Source organism: Dermochelys coriacea, chromosome 3, assembly GCF_009764565.3.
Source record: "Dermochelys coriacea isolate rDerCor1 chromosome 3, rDerCor1.pri.v4, whole genome shotgun sequence".
NCBI classification, from domain to species: Eukaryota; Metazoa; Chordata; order Testudines; family Dermochelyidae; genus Dermochelys; species Dermochelys coriacea.
Genome location: NC_050070.1, coordinates 75,150,793 through 75,167,966, shown reverse-complemented (window position 1 = coordinate 75,167,966; position 17,174 = coordinate 75,150,793). Strand labels below are relative to the sequence as shown.

Genomic DNA, 17,174 nt, shown 5'->3' with positions numbered 1-17,174 from the left:
CACTCCACTTGATACTGGCTGCCAACTAGACATGAAGCCATTGATCACTACCCGTTGAGCCCGACAATCTATCCACCTTATAGTCCATTCATACAGCCCATACTTCTTTAACGTGCTGGCAAGAATATTGTGAGAGATCGTGTCGAAAGCTTTGCTAAAGTCAAGGAACAACACGTTCACTGCTTTCCTCTCATCCACAGAGCCAGTTATTTCATCATAGAAGGCAATTCGATTAGTCAGGCATTAGTTGCTATGTTCCTTTCCTTGGATTTTTGCACCATACTACTACTTTAACACTCTATTTTTAATAAACGAGTGCAAATTTTCAAATCTATAAAATCCAGGAAGTGAAGGGGAGAGACAGAAGAATATATTAACGTTACCTATATAGTGACCTTTTTCAAAGCTTTCCTGGCCCTGCCATTTTTATACCATTGTGTTTTGGTCTCCATGAAAAGATAGAGGTATCAACATTGATCATTACTGTAGATGAAGGCAGTGACCAATGTTGCATCGGATTCAATTCAACAACTGAATGCTTTCACAATGAGGAAAATGCATCAAATTTCTTCCTAAATTAAGAAAGCATAGCAAAGCAAACACCACACATTTACCTTAAATCTCCACTATGGATTTTATTTGAAGTGTAAATATGGCTAAAATATTACTACTGAGTGTTGGCCAAGTCATTTGTGAGCCTATAAACTTTGATTGATGGATACTAGGGAAGAAGGACGGAAAGATCTTTTACCTGAGTATGATGTACTGAGTGACTCATGATGGTTTACGAGGATGTTTAAAGCCTTAACAGCACTGCTTGTTTCCATGTAAGAGCTGATTTTATTACTTGGACCAAAGGCCACTGACATTTTGATTCCATAAAACATACATATATCTATCAGAGAAGGTTTATTTTTCAGAATATGAAAAGTCACAATTAGGCCTATGGGCAAACACTGTTGAACTGAAATAAAAACATTTTTATGAGAAAAAATGTGATTATGGTAGAAAGGAGAAATGTAAAAGATGTCAGAGGTCTGTATACCATCTATTAACTGGCCTACAGTACATACTGTACTCCAGTCACTTTAAAAAATATAGTGGATATCTAACATCCACTGTCCCATGTGACATGGAATCCATCAAATCCATCTATAGAAGGCATATTCAAATATCCATTTAAAATTGCAAACAGGCTCAAATGCAGCTGTGGACACCTGCTTTTAGAACAATGGCCAATACTCTTGAATGGGCAGAATGAAGGAGGTTTAAAAGGATACAGTTATATGTCTCTATATGCTTTATATTCTCTACAAAATACACTTAAAATCCGTCTCTCTGTTGCACTGGAACCACTTTTAGACCACAAAGAGTTTCCTGGGTTTCCCAGGGCTCTTCAAAATCCTTCATGTTGGAGTTCCTTATGCTTGAAGTGAAATCACTTGGCCAGTGAGAGGTACAATTTCAAAAGTGTTGGAGGTACCACTAAGGCAGTGTGAAATACCAGTAAAAATGTTAGAAGTTTCAGGGCTTTGCACATCATATTAATTTCACAAAAATTGATTTTCCATTCAACATGGTTCTAATTTAAAGTGATACGTTCAGATATATACATCTGCTGACATGAAAACTGATGCATGCATATTTTGATGCAAAAAAAAAATTGTAGGCACAATCCCACAAAAAATGAAAGTGCAAAGGTTTTCATGAAAAACACACCAACACATAAAAGGGTACATGCCCTGACCCTACCTGGTGCCACCACCCCAGATATCCATGCATTTGCAGGACTGAGCCAGATCTGGGATCTTCATTGTATGATGCCTGGTGCATTACCATCAACCATGGTCACTCTGACTGGAGGACCAGTCCTTAGTAGGACCATGAGTGTTTGATTTGAGGTATCCATCAACTTGCTGAGGCTCAAACGTGCATGCTTTGCATGACAAAGACACAAAATGAAGCACATAAAAAGCTATTCATACAAGAAACTTGTGCAATCCATTCCTTCACTGTGAATAACTTTTTCTATAAACCTCAGTTTCAGGATTTCAGACAGGTTTCAACAAGGAAAATGAGGAGACATCAAATTTCTGTCAAAAGTAGGAGATTTTGGGAATTAAGCAAATGACATCTCTCAAAATGAGGGACATTTGAAAGAGATCTAGAGGCAACCCTTTCATGTACTGGTACTCTGTGAGGCTTTCCATATAAGGTGACATTATTCTAAAACACATAAAACCTGACTACTGAGGTTTTACCTGGATGAAGTGTGGAATGGATGAGGATAGCAGGGACACAGGGTTAAGTTCTGTGGCCACTGCACTTGTCTGTCGTTTGGAAGACAGAGCTATTCCATACTGTTTTTCTTACAGGTTGTTAAGACCTCTGCTTCCACATATAGTTATGGATCCTCCAGTGGCTCAAACCTCAATACTACCTTTCATATTGACCTATGGACAGCCCAGAGGTTCCATCCATGAAATACACAGATGGAAAGGGTGCCTTGCAAAACGACTCCTCCCACATCACATTAAATATTTAGTTGACACGATGCAGAAGACCTTGACCAGAAAATCCTTAACCTAAGTGAGGTTCATGCAGAATGAACATTCCACCATAACAGTGGATAGCAGCAGGCATCTTAAATCTCCCAGCAATGGAAGAGTTTGTTGCCAGCTCGCATGTTCTTTTTTCAATCTACTGCATCCTTAACACAACCATAACAGGCAAATATACACACATCTTTCCCAAAATAATTGTACCTCTATGGATTCATTTTTGAAATCTATTAGAAGTCAATCATTACTGGCTTCTGCTAAAATCTTATACAATATTTTGAAAACATATCCCTGGTAGTCTTTGCAAATTGGCTTACTTCCCCTTTTTTTTTTTGGTGGGTGGGGGTGGGGGTGGGGGAGAGAGTGTGAATGCAATCTCAACGCCATACCTAAATCCCACGGCAATCATTAATTGTTATACTATCAGGTTATGGGAACAGATTATATAGAAACAAGTGTCCTCATAAATGTATGTACAGTGGAGTCCATGATTTAGTTTTCAATTCCACAAGCCATGTTCCCTCATTCCCATGAGATCCACTGATCACTCAGGATTGTGTTTTGGGGCAATTGCTCCATTTCTGCACCAAGTCATTATTTTGTAAATGCCAACAAACAGGCCTTCCACCAAGCCCCACCCTGCTTCTTTCCAGCTTCTGCCCCCCTCCCCCAAGTGATGCTGGGAGCAAGCAGGGCAGGGCAGAATGGGCTGGGGCTGGGGCTGGGTTGCTCACTGCCTCTGGCGCCAGCCCCCCCCACTAACTCCCCAGGCCTCCCTTGACCCTGCATCCTCCTGAAGTGGGGGGCCCCCCAAATCGCGGGGCCTGGAGCAGTTGTCCCAGTCCGTCCGATGGATGGGATGGCTCTGCTTGGATCCATTCTGGGCACCACCAAAAATTATACAAACCTGGCACCCATGCTGGCCAAAGCTAGCTTGGTTTGATATCGCTTGTGCTCAGTGGGCAGTCTAATCAGGATGGTTGATGGCTCCCTTGATTCTCATAGCTCCCACTGTGCTCAAGGTTGCAATGTATTAGCCTGAACACAAATATGAACTTAAAAGTGTACACAAAGTATTTATTTAGATAATACATGCAGATACATTTACCCATTTCCTAGAAGGATAACTTTATGAAATTAACTTGAAATATTTAAGTACGGTAACTGACGTACATGCTGTATAGTCAGACTCACTGATGCACTTAGTATTTTCTTGTTATGAAAAATTAGACTTGATTTATTTTTATAAAAATAAAGGTGATCTTTCTAAAATATATGCATCTGAATAAGGGGACAATTTTTCTTATAAGAATGAAATATTCAAAAATAAACATTGATTTCTCTTGGATACACAAAGGTTTTTAACTATCAGTTTAAATAACCACTTCCCCTAGATACCTAGTCCTTAAAACTTCCATTTAAAATCACTTCTGGTTCTAAGTTGCTGATTCTTGAAATATCCTTGTTTCAATGTCACAGGCTAGGTGTCCATTTGCCTTTCTTTACCAAAAAAAAAAAAAGTAGGTAATGCTGTGGCTTTTGAGATATAGCAACGTGACGCAAAGTGACAAATAGGACAATATGTCACAATGAAATATGCTATATTACAGCATAATGCAATGCTGATACCTAAAGAATCTATAATATAAATCTTATAAGAGAAACCTTACTGCTGTACTTGAGTCCAGGGATTTTTCTGATAGATTAAAAGGCTACCGTTACAATCCAGCCAACTTTAACAAGGATAATCATGTATTTATAGTTTATACATGGTCATATATTTTTGCGATATTCTTTTTACAATGATGTCTGAGTCAGGATTTGTGTGTGTGTATAAATAGACTTTAATATTAGCTCACTCCTTTTGCCTGATGGTATCACTCAATGATACCACAATTTAGAGTTGTGTTTCCCATTTCAACCCAATGGAAATGACTATGACTTCAAGAGCAATGAATTGTTTCATCAGTAGCTACAGGCTTATTAAAAAAAATAGGGGCCCTGATTCTTGAGTCTGTCCATGTTCCACTTGGTATACCTCCCCTGAGGTAGAAGTGAAAGGAGGATTTAAGATGTTTTTGTGCTGCTATTATTGTTGGGCTATCTAGGGTCTAATCTGGCCACCAGCATAGGTTAGAGCAGTTTCAAGGCTCCTCTAAATTGCATTCAGCTACTGCTACCCCAAGAGGTCATTGTAACATCCGAGAATAGCTAGAGCATAGTGGTGCTCTGGTCTCAGCCCTTTTCGCCAGTCAGGTACCACTACATTTCCCATACTGAGGGCTGTGAGAAGATGTAGGTATAGCATCACCCTCCGCACTCCGTGCCTCTGGAGGAACATTAGAGCATCTCCTGAGGGCTGAATCCAGCTGGTTCTCAGCCTTCTTACAGTACCAAAGCAGCTATACTGTACCCATGTTTCAGGCCCATATTTTTAGTACCAATGGCTGGCAATCAGAAATGAGAGGTAGCAGGCCCGCCGATGGGGGCAGGCAACGGGGGAATTTCCCAGGGGCCTGGGTGATTTAAAAGGGTCCAGGGCTCCCGGCCACTGCTGCCACTACTACAGCAGCATGGCAGGGAGCCCCGGGCCCTTTTAAATTGCCTGGGCTGGCCACAGGGCTCCTAGGAACACGCAGGGTGGCGACCGCTCCGGGCCCCGCATTTTGGGGGGCCTCGTGGGCCAGTTTGTTTGGCCATCACAGCTGTTCCCAGAAGTGATAGGTCGGTCCCGGAAGTGACGGATTCGTTATTTCCATCCCAGGCCCCGCACTCTCCTAGGGATGGCCTGGGGCCCAGAATTGATGTCAGCAGGCCTGAGAGGAAGTGTATGGAGTTTTAATTAAATATTACTTTGCGAGAAAGTTTTCTCAGGTGTTTCAAATGCAATATATCACAGCTATCATAGAGTATATCTACCTGCAGTATATATTTACTCCATACATAAATGTTATATTAAGAGAATGGTCAAGTTATACGGTTAAGAAATCAAAAATCAGGAAATGTCAAAGTTAAGATTGCATATGTCACCTTAAGCCTGCCCTTTGTTTGTATTACAGCAAAGTCCTTAATTACTTGATCATATATTTTTTCTTTTGCTCTCCTTTTTTCCCCTCCCTGCTCCTTTTTATTCTCCCTTTGTCCAGAAAATGCCTCTGGTTCAGAGCTTCAAGCTGTACGAGTTTAAAATCAAGAGTGTTTTACAGATAGAAAATATATTAAAAAATTTATAACTATACTAAGAATATGGAATTCATCTGTACACAACAAGGATTCCCAAATTACCCATGATGAAGTCACCCGTATCTCATCAAGATACATTCCAATACACTTATGATAAATTCCCTGCACACTGGAAAAGAATACATAAGAGCTGAACTCTTCTCTGACATTTATCTTCTCTTGTGAGGAGGGATAACTCACAAGTGCTGTAGTTACAAGTGAGTTATTATATCTCTCCTCACAAGCAAAGATAAATGTCACAACAGAGATGAGCCATCATGTACATATGCTGTAAATGTATATACGAGTATATAAAACACGATAAATATTTCTTTTCCCTTCCTACTTTTGAGGATTGAAATTGTTTTGGATTGCAGCTACTGCAAATTAAAAGGCATTGGAAATCGATGTTTAAGTGGCAGAGTTCAAATAGGACACTTTAACACTGTGTTATATCATTAATAAAATAACTATAAAAATAATCCCTGTGCTTGTGTTTCAGAGTCGAGTGATTAGGCCAGAAGTCTGGGACCTGTGAGACCCATGTTCAATTCCCAGCTCCAGACTTTTTGCGACCCTGGGCCAATCACTTGGTCTTTCTGTGCCTCAGTTCTCTACCTGTAAAATGGGGATAATCACTTTGCTACCTCAAAGGCTGCTGAGAGAATAAATATATTATAGATTGAGAGGTGCTCAGGTAATATGGTAATCAGGGTGGGGGGGCATTATATCCAGGAGTAAGACTTAAATATAGATTTCTAAAAACAGAATTTACCCAATGAAGAAATTCTGCAAAATATTTTCAACCACCTCCTCCCCACCGGGGGAAAAAAAATTCTCAGGGTGAAGCTGAGGTTCTAAGTATGATAAGTGGAGAAACTATGAGCCTATTCAGTTCTCCCTTCTCAACCAAAACTCACACAGGTTTTAGCAGGAGTTCTGCCTACCTGGGGAGTCAATAAGGTACTTAAGATCACTAAGCCTTTGCAACTGCTTTTCTCCAGTGGGAGAAAAAGGGGAGGTGGCAGGCGCGTGAAGTATGAGAAAATGGTTTTCTTTCACCAAAATGAAATTAATTTTTTGTCATAAAATAGAAAAAAAAATCAAAATCAAAAAGCTTCTTTCTATTTTTAATGAAAATATGTTTTCCATTTTGACAAGCATAATCTTAATTCATTGCTACTTTAAGCAGTGTTAATTAACTATTGACCCCCCCAAAAAAATCCCAGCAGGGTGGCAAAATATAAAGCATTCCTGTATACATAAAAAGACCATGTGCAAACTGTGTGCATATGTGGGTGAGCTTCATCTCATAAAAGAGCGAGAGCTTGGAAAAATATGTGTTTGTTTCTATACACAGTGGCCCTTTACAGTTGGTGAGCTATTGGCATGCACTTTTAAATAGAGTAGCTGTATCTACAGGTTTTTCAATGGGTTGCTAGTAACACCCACTCCTGGTTACCCCAAATATTTTTTCTCATGACTAGATGGATATAATTTAATTTATGTAAAATACATGGTATATTTTTGTATAACCTGAAATGTCAGCTCCCAGCTTCTAAAATGTATCCTTGTATTCTTTATTAAAGTGAAAATTTAAGGACTCACGATTTCCTTTATTTGTAATAAGGATTTTGAGAGGATTTGCAAAGGAGACTGAGCACCTCAGAAATCAGAGCTAGATAAGCAATGCTAAAATGATTGTGCAGATGTGTTTTCAACATGCTGCAAACTGATTTAACTAGATTCATAGATTCACAGTTTCTAAGGCCAGAAGGGACACTTATGACCATCCAGTCTGACATCCTGTGTAACACAGGCCATAGAACTTCCCCAGTAGAATTCCTAGAGCACATATTTCAGAAAAACATCTAAGCTCAATTTAAAAATTGTCTGTGATGAGGGCTAAGATTTACTGTTTCATGGGGGCTTGATCTGGTAACCTTTTCTTTTACAAACCTAAAAGAACACAAATTTGGTAACATATTACATTCTGGAGGGTCTCCACTGAAGAGCAACATTTCAGCCTAACGTTTGAATGACATTTTTAAGAAGTATATGTTATAAATAGAATACCAGAGGAGGTTTTTTTCCATTCTGTAATACATACTGTATCAACTCTTCCTGATCATTCCGTTACATACAAAGTTTATACATGATTCTGCACACACCTCACCTATACAATGCTAATATCCATGTGATAAGTTTCCAAGTCTGTAATGATGGTATGCAGCTTTGACAGCCTTATCTCCTTTTCTGCCTACTAATTTATATTCACAGGACTATTCTAAAGATTCCAAAACTTTCAGCATCTGCAAACAAAAGCCACAAAACAAAAAACATGCTAGAAAAATGGTTCCTTTTCTTCCTTCAAATGCAGATGAACTCCCACCTTCAACTTAAAAAAAGTTACATGTGTTTGAGATTCAGGACAATTGTTGCATCCTGGATTATTGACAGTTTTAAAGTCTGACAAAGCCTGATCCATCCAGACTAAAATTCAAACCACTGGAAAAGGGGGGAAACACAGCTGTTCGAAATAGCCCATCATTTGCTTCTAGCTCTGAAAAGTCCTGAATTATTAAACTGCAATATTATAACATTATTCTCTCTCCAAAACTATTTAGGGAATTTGAGAGTTTCCTCCTCTTCTTAGGCCTGTATGATTAGACTTAACCAGTGTGATGACTAAGACACCTAATTTAACAAGAAGAGGGATATGAAATAGAGGACTGTAATGGGACTTGCCTCACCACTGCAGCACCTCCTGCTGGCTGTATGGGGAATTAGTGCTGCATCCTCTTCTGGAGGTGTCTCTCCCACTGTCACCTCTGTTCCTGGACCCACATCACTCCCAGGACTGTGGTGCCCTCTGCAGCCCCCCAACTGTGGAACACTATGTTCCCCACCTTCCAGAGGGGACCTGCAGTTCACTGTCCAGCTACTCCCTCCAGTGGCAAACTGCAATCCAAGGTCTAGCCACTTTCCACTTGGCTCCAGCACCCTCCTTGCCCTTGTGTCAGGGCCTCAATCTGCAACCCCCAACAGCCAGCCAGGAGCTGTCTTTTGCTCTCTCAGCCCGTGTTGACAACACTGTTCTGTTCTGTCCTGTCCAGAGTTCTGGCAGGTCTCGCAGCCCTTCAGGGACCCAGTCCTTCTCCCCTGGGCTCCCAACAGAGAACTCCCTCCTCTGCCCTGCAGCTCCCTTTTTATATGGGCCTGCTCTGCCCTGATTAGCTGCTCCCCTCAGCCCTTCTCTGATTGGCTGCCTTTCATACAGCCTCCCTAGGGCTGCTTTTAACCCCTTTTCTGCCAGTGTGGGGCAGACACTCCATCACAAGGACAATCATTTTTTTAAATGTTCTAAAAATATGGTACCATTTTTTGCCCCTCTGGTAAAAGACATAGCATTTACAAAATTCATATGAGTGGTATTTAGGGTTTACTGTTCTCAGTCTGGGATGTGGTGTACAGTAATCATTCTAGATCCAATATGCTTGAAAGAGAGCCTCTCTATTCATGGACACTGTTCCAACTACCTTTGCATGACAGAACATGGGCTTCCGCTGCACCCTTCCCCCAGACTTACTGCCTGGGAAGCTAAACCACTTAACAGTACAGTTGCCAATACCACAAGGAAATGTTCATATATTGAGATAGATGTGAAAATAGAACTATAATCAGACTATTACCATTCATTAACTTACCGCTGAGAATATCCACTTTGCTGAAGAGAGAGGCACCATTCATGATACCAGCTACACAGGACCCACACTGAAAGAAACTTCAGGTCTGATGCTGCCTGCAGTGAGCTCAGTGGAGACAAGATCAATCCACTTTTTCTTAAATAGGTGCTACTCTATTTTAGTGTGAATTTATTTTCAAAGGAATACAACTATGAATTTTCAGAGAGTTAAGGAAAATTAATGCAGCTTGCTTTTACAGCAAATGGCAAAATGAATGGCGTAAAATGACAAACCTTACAGACTATTTAATTGCTGTCACCTACAGTATATGAAGAGTGGTACCAAATCATAAATCAGTTAAATACAACTGCAATGTAGCAAAGAATTTTCTGCATACACTGAAATTCTCACTTTTTACTTTGCCTTCTGGTTAGACTTTATTCAGTCTCCTATTTCTATATTACAGTAAAAGCTCTGTTATCTGACATGTTGGGGGAATTGGAGATGCCAGTTAATTGAATATTCTGGTTAACTGAGAGTTATACTTTACCAATGGAATACCAATTTTCAAAGAATTAGATTACAATAAAATGAATAAAGTATAAAATAGTATACAGGTACTCACCAATCTAGTAGTAGTACTGCACTGCAGAGTGGTTGGTTTCTTGAAGCACTTAGGTGTATACAGGTAAAGTTTTCTATACAGTATGTTATCTTATGACACTACATATCACTATGGGCTTCGCATGACGTACACCAGATCACTAAAAATACACTTAAACTAAAACTATACTCAACATATTTAATCTTTCTTTGATGATTCAGAAGACACTTCAGGATCTTGCAGTGCCTCAGGTCATCATTATCAACACCAATTACCACTGTAGATGTAGAAGGTGTAGGAGATTGGGCTGAATCTGTAATGACCCTATGACACACCCCAGAAGCTGCTTTTTTGAATAAAGGGGATATCAGCTTGCTTACTTGTCTTCTGCCTCTTTTGCATAACAGTAGAGTGAAGAATGTGCAAATGCTAATGTGCTGGGCAGTATACTAGTCCTAGTAACTAGATTGAAGATTTGTATTGGGATAGATCAGAAATGCTGGTTAATTGAGTTTTCTGGCTAATTGAGTGCCGTAAAACAGAGCTTACTGTATTTTATAGTAGTTACACATTGGAAAGCACAGTGAGCTACTCCACATGGGCAGCAGTGTATAAATGTTGCTCTATTGTGTTTTATCATATTCACGATTCACACAAGTTAACTGCTGCAGAGAATTGTATTCTAATAACACTAAAACAGACAATTTCAGCAGCAAAGCTGAAGTTCATGACTCCACAGACATGTTACATGTGTTCTAAACCCAAGGGTGACATATTCAATATTCTGATCAATTCGATAGCCTGACACCACATATATAGACTAGTGCAAATGTATTCTACTTGCTTTGCTGATTCTAAAGTAAATGGTAAAACATTCCAGATTTGTGGCATAACTTATCGATGAAAAGCACATCATATCTGATATGTTCAATAAGTAACCATTCAGCCTTTTACAAGCCAATAACTTATCAATTTACATATACATCCCAGCCCATATAGACAGATAACCACCATAAACTGAAGCACTGAATGAACAATATTCATTTAAACTTTTCACCTGAATTTTGATTCATTAACTTAATCATAGCTATGGATCAATAAATAACTCTTCAATGTGCAGGAGAATAGTGAATTTTAATATAAATAATATTGATTTAACAAAGAATAATAAAAAGGGGAAAAGAAAGTTTGGAATGACCTGCACTCCTGTACTTTGTATATGTAAGTGGGTGTTTAAATACTATTGAAAATTGACCTTTCCCGAAGGGAAAGATTCTCAAGACGATATCAATAAATCAAGAATTTGCACTTAAGACAACTTTGTTCCTTGCTGCATTTTTTTCTCAGAACATGTAGGAGCTTCACAATATCTGGAGGAGCACAGAATTATTTTCAGAACAAGCTATGTGCAGGGGATGTATCCATATACTAAACAATGTATTCTATGTGCCATGTGGGTAAAGTCCTGACCCCATTAATATCAAGGTATGTTATAATCTATGAATGTACATTTAAAAGAATGTAGCAGAATTAATACACAATCAAATCTATAAAGTACCATTCACACTTATGGCTCTAAATAAATGAGTCAGCTAGAAGAGCTTCCTCATATCCTCAAGCTTCTAATAAGCTTGGCCAACCACCATTATTCACTTCAGTTTTATATCACATACATTGCATCCCTAACATGTGTTGAATGGTGTAACCACGATTCTGATTACTATGACCTGCACCTTTAAATACAGAGTGCTCACCTGTGTGCTAAAGGATTCGTAGATTTTACTTCAAGAAAAGGACTATTATGATCATCTAGTTTGGCCTCTTGCATAACAAAGCATATACCTTTTAGAAAGACATCTAATCTTGATTTAAAGACTTCAAGCATTGGCGAATACCCACTACATCCTTTAGTAAAATGCTCCAATGGTTAATTCTCTCACTGTTAAAAATGTGCATCTTATTTCTAGTCTGAATTTTTCAGCTTTCAGCCACTGAAATATCATAATGCCTTTGCCTGCTAGATTAAAGAGCTCTCTACAATCAGAAATCTTCTCCCTATGTAGGTACTTATACACAATGATCAAGTCACCTCTTAACCTTTGTTCTGATAAGCTATATAGATTGAACTTCTTAAGTCTCTCTCTGCAAGGCAGGTTTTCCAGATCACAAGTCATTCTTGAATTTTAAAAAGAGTGAGAAACACATTAAGCTTCTTTCCATAGATTTTTTTTTTCTTTAAAAAAAATATTTCATTGCTTACTTGAACAATTGAAAGTACATATTTTGTTCCATGTATGAAAAAAAGAACACCCCGCAATTTGATCACTGATCACAACAGATTATTACCAAATCTTTTTTGTTCTACTTTTTGAAAACATCCTTTAAAAAAATCCCACAAAATGTTTTGTTTGAAAAAAAAATCTGGTTGGAAGCTTTTGTGACAGTTACTGCAGTGACACAATTTATTGTATCTCCCTTCTCACCTCCAGGCAAGCTAATGTCCATGCACATTCATTCAAATCTTATGACTCACTCTGATTTTCATGTACAAATGCTGCTCCATTTGCCAGATATGAACATTCCAGATGTTCAAGCAAAGTACAATACTTAGTACAGCCAGCAGAAGATACGATAAGTCCACAAAGAAATTGAACTCCTATACATTTTGTACAAAATACATTTGCTCTATGTATCACTGGAAAAATGAAGAGCAATACATTTTTCACAAAGCTGTATTTTGTTTGGAGTTTAATGGCCACTGCATTAGAAATCATAGCTACACTTTTTTGATGTTTTGAACTACATTTTTAGGTTTTCCCTAAATTATAGTAGTTATTCACATTAGTGGCCTGTGAAAGCATATTGGCAGGTTGTCTGCCCAAAGTTAAATATTATTGTCAACATCATTTAGAAGGAAAAAAAAATGCTCAAGTATTGTTTAATAGTACAAAATGATTGTTGCTCACTCTTACAAAATTCTGGTTTCTCTTTAAGAGAGGTTCCAAGTTTTCCAGGCCCCCTTCCTCCTCTTTGCCCTCTTCTACTGCTTATGTGTGTGGCAGCTTTCTCTCCTCCCTGACCCTACCCCAGCTGGCCATGGGAGGAAGTGGTTCCTTGGATTTGGAAAGGTAGTCAGTTAACCAGTTAATCAGCAATAACCTTTTTCACTAAAGGCCAATGTCAGGCGGTGGTTCTCTGTGAGTCTCTCTCGCCTTAGGTATAGGCCACACTCACTCCAGGCCACCTTCACCATCACCATACTTTATTATACTGTTCTAGCAGGCCATTGCCTGTAGTACTATTTACAACTCCCAGTCAACTCCCCACTTCTTGCTTCTGGGGAAAAAGGGAACAGTACTAGCAGCAGCCAGTTCTGCCTTCCTTCTGACTCTCCACCGCTTTCATCCTCCCCCTTCCAGGGCTTCCTTCCTTTCCATTTATCTGCTCGCAACTGCTGGAGTTGTTTCCCCTTCTAATTAAACATTCAGCTGTGGGTCCTACTTGTTAATTGGGACCTAAGCAGAGGATTAATTAATCTACATTGGTGGGTATTTGAGTGACAAGGTGCTGAGTAAACTTCTGCCTCAGAACCCCTGCCGCACCCAGACTGAGATAGCTACTACTCAATGCGAATAAGGGTAACTTATTATTGACTTAAATGGAATTACTCAGGGTGCAAGGTACTATTTAATTGTGAGTAAGGTATTGCAATCTGAGCCTAAAATAGCACTTACCAGGTCTGACTGTTTTATAGAATGAGCATAGAATCAGAAGTTAGAGATGGAAAACACCTATTCCATCATCCGTTCTCTGTTACAGAAGAATCAGCTACAACAGTCACAATTCAATATTTAATATTAAGAATTAACCAAGGAATGAAAGTTTAGTGGTCTTGTTTTAGCCATACAGTGACGGAACATATATTGTGTAAAGGCAATTTTAATCCTTTTTTTAAACATTTGAAGGGAGCCTCAATTTCAAAGTCTCAATTCAGTCCAATATATTTTTTAAAAATCCTGTTGTTAGAAATACAACCTATGGCCCCAATTCTGCAATAAAATGTGTACAGACACATTTCAGTGTGGCTCCACACAGGTGCATGCTTGTACACAGAGACTTGCAAGGTCACGGATTAAGTAAAAGCGGTTAGAGGGAAAATATTTTCTCTCGTTGATTCTACTCCCACCCCTCACTTCCCCCCAGTTTGTTTACTTCATATATTGACTGCTCCTTCTAAATAGTCAGTTTTACTATCTCACTACACACACAGTTCCCTCAGTTTTTATTTTTAATTTTTTTTAGTGTTTTGGTCAGCAACATGGAACTGAATATATTTTTTTAAAAATAGGCAAATGCATCTGTAAAATTACAATAAACAGCTGGTGTGACCCTGGGAACCCCTAAGTGCCAACTGGCAGAGGGTCAACCATACTGTAACTGGTGTCAGGCCTGACACATTCATCACCTCTAACATACTGTTGTCATAATATATCTAAAAGGTGTCATGTAAGGTATCGTGTAAACTGGTGACACACTGGTCCCAAAAATCATTGTGTGATGTATGTTCAGGTTATGTACAAAGAGTTATGTGTGTGCGTGTGTGTGCGCACTGAAAAATATGTTCTTAAAATGCATTTGGGAGGCAATGCATAAACCTAGCCTGCCCACGACAAAGAAATGTGTATTTTTCTCTTTGACCAGCTCAATTACTGGCAGAGGACAATGAAAATACATTTACATATAAGATAAACAAACCTATTGAGCTAACGAGCAGCATCTTAGCAAACACACCCAGGGAAAGTGTCTGCACCGCAGCAATCCTTCTTAGCTCTTGAGGCAGAGACAATTGACTTTGGGTAATATAAAGGGAGCAAAGGGAAATCTTAGCTATTCATCATTTGGGAAACCAAGCCCTTTAGTTCTATGAACATTGGATCCCCTGGCCTCAAGAGCTGGAAATGCTGGTAACTTGATGTACGAAAACTGCATAGAAAAAGATTGTAACTTGCTAAGATTAAGTTTAAGTCACTAGAAAGCATGTTTTATTTTGTTTTATTCGTAACCATACCTACCATACTTGCTTAGTATCACTTAAACTTCTTTGTTAATAAACGTTCTTGTTTTATTACAAAGCCATCTCAGCACTGTGCATTGATAAAGTGTTAGCCATCAGGTAACCTAACAGGCTGGTGTATGCGCTGTCTCTTTGGAGGCAACAAACTTAATTTCTGTGAGAGAGCAGTGAAAGGGACTGGACACTGCAGGGAGATATGTCTAGGGAACTTGGGAACTGGAGTTCACTGATTGTTATCTGCAAGGCAAGGTTTAGACTGGCAGAGTCTTGGAGATTATTGGCAAGGAAGACACACTAGTGTGTAAGGGAACTGACACACAGCTTAGCAGCAGCAAAACTCTCAATTGCTGAGGCAGAGGATTAACAGGGCCTCACAGTTCTGGGTGTCCGAGTAGGATGTCACAGCAAGGGACACAGGCAGGCAGAGGACCTGACATTACTTTTAACTTGTTCTTAAATTGACTAGTTTTCAAATTGATACTAAGCCTTTAACTTACTTGTCTTTATTTTAAGAGGCCTAAGCCAAGAAAAAAAATCAAATTGAAAATTATTTTAAAGTCTCCAGAAATCTCCAATGTTAAATGAAAATACAGATATTATTTGACACACCTCTTGACAAATTGTCTGAGGCATTCAGATCTTGCAGTGAGGAGGCCCATATACGAGAAGTTTCTGGATAGATATGCTCCAAACCATCAGCACAAAGTAGCCTTATGTTTCCTATGCTAGCTTCCCACCACCACTCCACACAGCTGTCATAGGTGGCATGGCCACAGCATTCCTAACCCCACTGATTTGCCACCTCCATATCAGCTCATTGTGGACATTACCAGCTGGTGCAAGTTAGCAGCCTTTTGGCCAGTCTCATTTCACCATGGCCAGCCATCACTGGGGGTGCAAAGATAGATTTAAGCCAGCTTTGTACTCTTAATTGCCTGAGTTGTGTTGCATGCTCCTCAGCCACCCCTGAGGATCTTGGCCATTAGGAATTTGTTGAAACCTACTACCATGGAAATATGATGCAAAGGCCTACTACAAAGCCCAAAGAAGGCAAGGGTAATACAGGCAGTCCTCGGACTTATGACACAATTGGTTCCTGAAAATCGTGTCTTAAGTTGAAAATTTCATAACTCAAATTTCCCATAGGAACAATGTTGGATCGAGCATCATAAAGTTGAAACCGACATTGTAACATCAAAACAAAATGACATTTTATAAACGTAAGTGCTGTTCATCATAACTTGAATGATGTAAAGTTGAGGACTGCCTGTATTCCCATTTTCTTCAGTAGATTTTGGATCAGGCCTTAAATTAATAAGATCATCATTGCAGAATATTTCAGAAGAAATGTGACATTGCAACTACCTCACCGGAGCCGGTGTGATTTGAAACTAAGGTGAAGATTGTGCATCTGATGAACAGGAGCATTCATCCTTCTTTTTTGTCACTGTATTGTGTAATTTTCATGTCAATGCAACAATTTCTGTTTAAATGTTTGCATGAAAAGCTCACTAAAAATCAAATGTTTTCTGCAGTGTCTATAGCACACTCTTAAGTGGTACATATCACAATTAGTATTCAAAATATAATCAAAAAAAGGTATGGTGTGAGCACAGTGCATCCTATTCAAATTTGCAATGACAAAGATTTTGTTTGCAATCAACACTGTTCAGTAAATTTTAATTTTCAAAATCCAGACATTTATACCCAAATCCTCCCTAGCCCCTGACCTGCATAAAAAAAAATTACTCCATCCAACCCCATGTACTGTATTTGTGCATCACTAAATCCAAAATAGCTATATGGGTTTAAATCAAATGTAGAGAGGAGAAAAGAAAAGAAAAGAAAAGAAAAGAAAAGAAAAGAAAGTGGCACTTGCTTTATGTTGAGAATTTCTATGGCAAGTTTCAGACCAATGTGAATTAAAATGGCTAGGTTATAAATCCCTCGAAAATAAGGTTTATAATGGAAATGCTGACAGACATATAACGATAGCAGCAGTAGCTGGCACCACTGTAATAAAAGGA

At 39.0% G+C, this 17,174-nt stretch overlaps 1 long non-coding RNA gene across 2 annotated transcripts in view; it reads right to left on the bottom strand.

Moving 5' to 3' along the window:
• The window catches only part of LOC122459294, a 193,749-nt gene that overhangs the window by 19,821 nt on the left and 156,754 nt on the right, over nt 1-17,174 (bottom strand). The window contains exon 4 of one of the 2 annotated variants that reach the window (XR_006279879.1): nt 11,337-11,443. The exons of the other annotated variant lie outside the window; for it this stretch is intronic. This is a non-coding gene — a long non-coding RNA (uncharacterized LOC122459294). Of the gene's footprint in view, nt 1-11,336; nt 11,444-17,174 lie in introns of those variants that run through there. 2 annotated transcript variants of the gene reach the window in all.